The sequence below is a fragment of the Amblyomma maculatum genome, chromosome 8 (assembly GCF_055883805.1).
Source record: "Amblyomma maculatum isolate TAMU_Amacu chromosome 8, ASM5588380v1, whole genome shotgun sequence".
NCBI lineage: Eukaryota > Metazoa > Arthropoda > Arachnida > Ixodida > Ixodidae > Amblyomma > Amblyomma maculatum.
The window spans coordinates 34,003,585-34,009,829 of NC_139351.1; the positions used below are offsets into that span (position 1 = coordinate 34,003,585).

Here is a 6,245-nt window from a genome sequence, read left to right on the forward strand (position 1 = left end):
GGTCATCTGCCTGGTTCGTCGTCTTCTCAGTGCTCACTGATCCGCACTAATCCCGCTTGAACCCGCGTAATTGACGCGTCTAATCACAAATAAGTATCCCCGGCCAGATTGTTTCACGCCTGCACCACCAGGTCTCAGCAGGCAGGCACAAAGGAACCAACGGCATGAAGAGAGCGGGGGTACTCAAAACTTTTGGGAACAAAATAAAGCAGATGAGCCCGAAAAACGATTTGCTTACAGATGTGCCACACAAACAGTTGACGCCTAACTTCTGCAGTGTACCTATTGTTTGTTTATTGTTTACTGTGCGCCTGCATTGCCCCAGGTGTCCAAATACGTGAGTATGGCTAGACATATTCATTCAATGCATGGCAAAAAGCATCGTTGTATAGGACCGTTTCATTAAAAACAAAGGAAGAGTAGCGAAAGACGTCACCACTACAGGAAAGCTGTCTGACCTTCAAGTCGTGGTCCAGTCGCTTCTATATATAGTTTGGTTTCTGGGTATACTCTTTGCGGTATATTCTAGAGTAAATGCTATTAATATATTTGATCTACCATCTCTTCGCCGGCCTTCTAGTTCCTGCCATTTATGTTCATGTTCGCTTTCTGTCATGCTAAATTTCCGATTGTAAGATATTGCGGAATGTTTCTGCAGAATGTCGTTACCTTTCCATAGGCCCATGCAACGTTGATCCTTAAAACCGGAACATTATACATGTTTGTAGTGTGATGTACTAGGCGACGACGAAGTGAACAGTGCAGGAGCGGAGAAGCAGAAGATGAAGAAGATAGAATAAAGCAGGGCGTTCCAAAGAGCGGCCGTGTTTCTGCTTGTTCTCCTTCACAATGGCGCAGTCGACCAACTTCGGGCCCGACCCGGACCTCCTCAACTTGCTCCTCCTTCGAAGCGGCCGGGCAGTCACACGACCGGCTCACTCGGCGCCCGGAACTTCTATTCCGACTGAGAACGGCGTCCATGCCTCCTCGGCGGATTCGGCTCTGGCGGCCCTCCTTCCCGAAGAGCTCTCCACCCTCCGAGAGGTACCTGTCACTTTCGACGCAACGCTTGGCCGCGTCTCGATGTCCTCTGGGTGCCCAGTACCACCGGTACCACTTCCGGAGTTCCGTGGCTTCTCTGATGACGCCAAAGCATGGGTTGAACTTGTCGACGCTGCTGCCCGGTGTTCCGCCTGGTCTCCAGCCACCACGCTCGCCGTCGCGGAGGATCATCTCCGTGGTGCCGCCCGCGCCTGGCACCAGTACGAAGGCCGCCGCCACACCACTTGGTTGGCCTGGACCTCCGCCCTTCTTGCCGCGTTTACACCCCTGCCCAGTGCGCACGACGCCAAACTCACGACGATGAGAGCGCGGCGCCAGGCTCCAGGTGAAGATGTCGCACTTTACATTTATGATAAGGTCCGCCTTCTTCAGGACTGCAACATCGAGTGGCCCGCATCTGCAGCCAAACAGTACATTGTCGACGGGCTTCACGATGCCACCCACGCATCGATTATGTCCACACTGGACACTGACAGCCTCTCCATCTTTGTCTACCGAGCGTCCTCCTTGCACGACATCGCCAGTCGTAGGGACATCTGCCGCAGCACCACAGCAACGCCGCGGTTGCTTTTCGTGCGGACAACATGGCCACATGTACAGGGATTGTCCTCGTGCTTTAACCCACCCACATATACAATTCCAGAATCACCCTCTTCCCTTCCTGCTGGTGCATGTCGACAGCATCGGGGAGTTGACCGCATTGGTTGACACCGGCTCTCAGCGAACGGCATTGCTTCAACGTCATGCACCCGGCCCGCTGAGTCAATGGACCTCGTCTCCACTGCAAGGCTTGGGGGGAAGTGCCGTTCCCGTTGGTGCAGTCGATATCTGCATCCGGACTGGGGCTGGCAGCAAGGTCCTGGTGGGCGTCCCAGTGTTTGCGGACTTGCCTGCTGACCTCATATTGGGCGCAGACTACCTCATGTCCGGGGACGTGGCTCTGTCCGTCGAAAACGGTAATGTGCAGCTCCGCTCGTGCCGTACTGCCTCTAGCCTGCCCGTTGACGAGCATCCTAAAATCGAGGTTAACCGCATTCAGCACCAACAAGAAGTGGTGGAGCACCCAAAGAAAGCCTCTGTTTTCCAAGAGCGGATGAGTGGGTAGGCAGATACGGCTTCATCAACCGAACGGACACAGGGGAGAACATTTTTGTCCACCGCACCGCGTTACAACACTGTTGTAAGCTTCGCCACATCCGAAAAGGGCAGGAAGTTGAATGTGAAGTAATTCCAGGAGAAAAAGTCCTCACTGCGGCCAATGTCAGTGTGCTAGATGTGAAGTCCGCGCAGAAATGTCGCGAGTTCGTTGGGAAGGTAGGAGCCCACACCTACCGGCGTACTCAGGGAAGCTGTGCACGGCACGGTGCTTCCGGTGGAAACGATAGCAGCAGTAACAAGTATTGTGGTGAAGTTTCTTGAGTTATTGTCACCACTGCGGATGCCTCACGAAGTCAGTTCCAGATCGGGGATAAGCATCGAATACCGCGCAAAGAAAACAAGCCAACAGCAAATAACTGGCATGGGCGAAACATTCAGGAGCATGACTATTATCAAGGCCTCGGCAGAACGCCCAAGTGGCAACTGCCCAAAGAGTCCCGCACAGAGAGCAACGCGCCAATCGCTGAACCAGGCAATAAGCCAATTAAGGACGAACGCAGTCGTGGCCGAGTGTGATGTACTAGGCGACGACGAAGTGAACAGTGCAGGAGCGGAGAAGCAGAAGATGAAGAAAGATAGAATAAAGCAGGGCGTTCCAAGGAGCGGCCGTGTTTCTGCTTGTTCTCCTTCACAGTAGTCATTTCATACCAAGAGCGTCTATAGCCTGAGTCGGTTTGGGACGTTAGACCTCATAATCCAAACCAGCCTACGCCAAACTTCCAGGCGCGAGCTGTTGTGAAGCAACGCGGTAGCGCACAGAAGCTCTCTTTCTCCGCATGTGCACCGACCTACAACTCGGTCCGAACATTCGCACCATTTGTGAACGCCGTTACTGCATCACGAGCCCCGCGCAGGATTCCAACCTTAGCTGTCGTCACGAGACCTGTAGGTGGCTAGTGTAACAAACTTCACTTTTCTTTCTGTGTCGAAGTGAAGGCGGAAGAGTTTACGGTTCTCTTATCTCGTGCTTCCGTAGCTGGTCAAAAGGCTGAAGATTAGCGCAGAGGGTCGGTGTGAGAACTTGCGAACAAGACTTCTAGCAAAAAGGGCCCGCGGCTGAACATTTCGCAATGGTTAACGTGCGCCCCGACAATCACGGCCAGTTTTCAAAAGCAACAGAAATCAAGGCCAAACACACGCACTGCATTGCATTCAACGTTGCAGAAGTCTGACGTCGCTAAGCCTAGTATAATATGGGCAAAAGGACAACTCTCGCGTAGTTTATACTCATAGATGTTACATATAGATGACGTTGGCACTATCATGTTGCCAGCTGTTATTTAGAGTTTAAATTCGGCCAACACCTTTAAGAGCATCAAGCAGCCCGCACCTGCCGTGTCCCCTTCATTTTGTTTCGCGCACTTTGCTACTAGAGTTCAATCCCTTAATTTGCGCCTCTGTTATCCCCCCCCCCCCCCGATTAATTGTATACAGTAGTAAGCAAAAAGATCATATGAAAAAGCACCCGACTATTAGATATAAGGCCTTGCTTTAGCCACCAAATTCAAACGTACCTGAGTGACCCAGGGACAGCTTGATTAACTCGGAGTCGACTGAAAAATCTACGTTCCGAAGTTCAAGAAGAGGGCTTTGTCGGGCTGGTTGGTTCATGCTGAATGGAAGGAAGGAACAGCTCAAACGGACGGTACGTGTAGAAAGGCAAGACAGACACATGACCTGTCTGACAACCAAATGGCTTATAGCGACACAAGGAACAATATATAGAAGACAGCCAAAGCGCATAAGAAAATCAATTTGCGACACAATAATGGTCCTGATATCACATAGCAATGATCAAAACCGTCCGCGATTGAGATACGTGAGCTCTTGTGGGAATAGAGCAACGGACGGTTGGCTGACACACGTGTCACCAAGTTCGTGAATGGGAAAAGCCTCAGATACGAGGCGTGAGGTCAAATCTTTATATTTGGCGATAATTGTGGTTTCGTTCAAAAACGCCTCACAGTCCTTGCAAGCGACGGAATGGATGACTATGCTATTTCGGCATGACTATGAAGGTTTCACGCGAAATCTAATTATAAGAACATGGCGTGCATAACGTATGTGCATAAAGTTTCGCACAACCTGAAAAAGATTGTCAGCAAAGCCGGCGTGAAGCTTCTCTTTTCCTCCAGGAAAACGTCAGGAGGGTTGTGCAAGAAAGTCAACCAATAAAGTAGAAAGAAGGCTTGTGAAAAGAAACTCCGAAAGAAATTTGTGAACTGTTGTTGTGGTGTTGTTTACAGGATTCCACTGATCATGCGACCGATTTTACATCGGGGAAACTGGACGGTGCGTTAATAATAGACTGCGCGAACACGCCATTGACATAGAAAACTAGTCATGCCGAAATAACATAGTCATCCATTTCATCGCTTGCAAGGACTGTGAGGCGTTTTTGAACCAAACCACAATTATCGCCAAATATAAAGGTTTGACCTCACGCCTCATATCTGAGGCTTTTCACATTCACGAACTTGGTGACACGTGTGTCAGCCAACCGTCCGTTGCTCTATTCCCACAAGAGCTCACGTATCTCAATCGCGGACGGTTTTGATCATTGCTATGTGATATCAGGACCATGATTCTGTCGCAAATTGATCTTTCTTATGCACTTTGGCTGTCTGCTATATATTGCTCCTTGTGTCGCAATAAACCATTTGGTTGTTGGTCAGCTCATGTGTCTGTCTTGCCTTCCTACACGTCCCGTCCGTTTGAGCTGTTCCTTCCTTCCATTCCGAAGTAAATACAAAGGCCAAGTTGGCAGCGCCTGCAAATTCGGCCACGTCACGTGCTCTCGTGATGTCACATAACCTGCAGCCCATTCAGTACAAGGGCATAACACTAGCCGACTGTAACCTGCCATAACCATGCCCGTGAATCTTAGTCAAAGGTCAAAGGTCGCGGCCTCGCAGATACCCCTGTTTTTTTTTCGATTTGCCCTTGAGGTGTGGTGCATTTGCGCTAGTAATGGCAGTGACCGAGGCGACCATCACTGAAAACACTTTTTGCAAGTCGGCAAGGTGACTCAGCAGCCGATGACAGAAGACGTAGCGGGTGGTGTCTGATTCCCAGCTGCAGCACGCGGATTTAAACGGCAGCAGCGACGTGACGGACCCAGCCTGCTACAACAGGGCTTGCACACATAATACAGAGTGACGGCTATAAGGACAACACCTGTCCCAGCCACTACTGTGTCGCGGAGGTGAGGGGACTATTATAAAGAAAAGAGCTGAAGGCAAAATAAAATTTCGAGTTTAAAAATTAATAGGAAAAAGCTGCATTAAAGGGGGAAGAGACATACACTACCACCATCAGTAACCTCAGTAACAGCTAAGCCGTCAAGGAAGGTTGTCGAGGCTTCTTTAAAGTTTTCTGGAGTATTCATTCATTTAATTTGTGAGGCCTCACACCCCCTTTTAGTGTTTCAACCCCACGCGCTTTTTTCCTGTTTGTGTTGGTGTTTGTCCTAGCAGCGCGAGTACGCATGAGCGAGCCGCAGGGGCGGCATGTTATCGGCGAGAAAACGAGGGTAGATAAGCGCGTCGGAAGCAAGGATCGGGGCTTTTGGCCCGGCGGGAGGCCAGCGAAAGGCGACCAGTGAGCGTCACGGGCCGGCGGAATGTACACGGACGACGGAGCGAGGTCCTGCCAGACGAAGATGGAAACAGTGCCTGCAAGAATGGCTTAGAAGTGTTTGCGTGAGTTGGTGCCACGCGAGGAGCAGTGTTATTGTACCTCAGTTAACGCTTTGGGGGCCCTATTACTCGTCCTATTCGCGCCGCAGTGTGTTTTGTATTGCTGCGATAAAGGCCTGACCTTCGTTCTGTTTTATTCTTGGTAGTCCATTGTCGTACATCTCGACGGTATGTTTTCAGCGCAGTTTCGTCCAATGTTGTTTTTGTTTTAGAGCGCAGCTCTTTGGCGCCCGTTCCTGGGTTTCGCGTCGGCGTTGGCGTGGGCCTCGTAGCCAGCTCTGCCCCCCTTTCAGCCCCCCTCTTCCTGCGTGGCGCCGACCGCGCGTG

At 50.9% G+C, this 6,245-nt stretch overlaps 1 pseudogene; it reads left to right on the forward strand.

Moving 5' to 3' along the window:
• Positions 1 to 849: 849 nt before the first annotated feature.
• Positions 850 to 2,167, forward strand: LOC146180871 (uncharacterized; annotated as a pseudogene).
• The last annotated feature ends 4,078 nt before the right edge of the window (positions 2,168 to 6,245 follow it).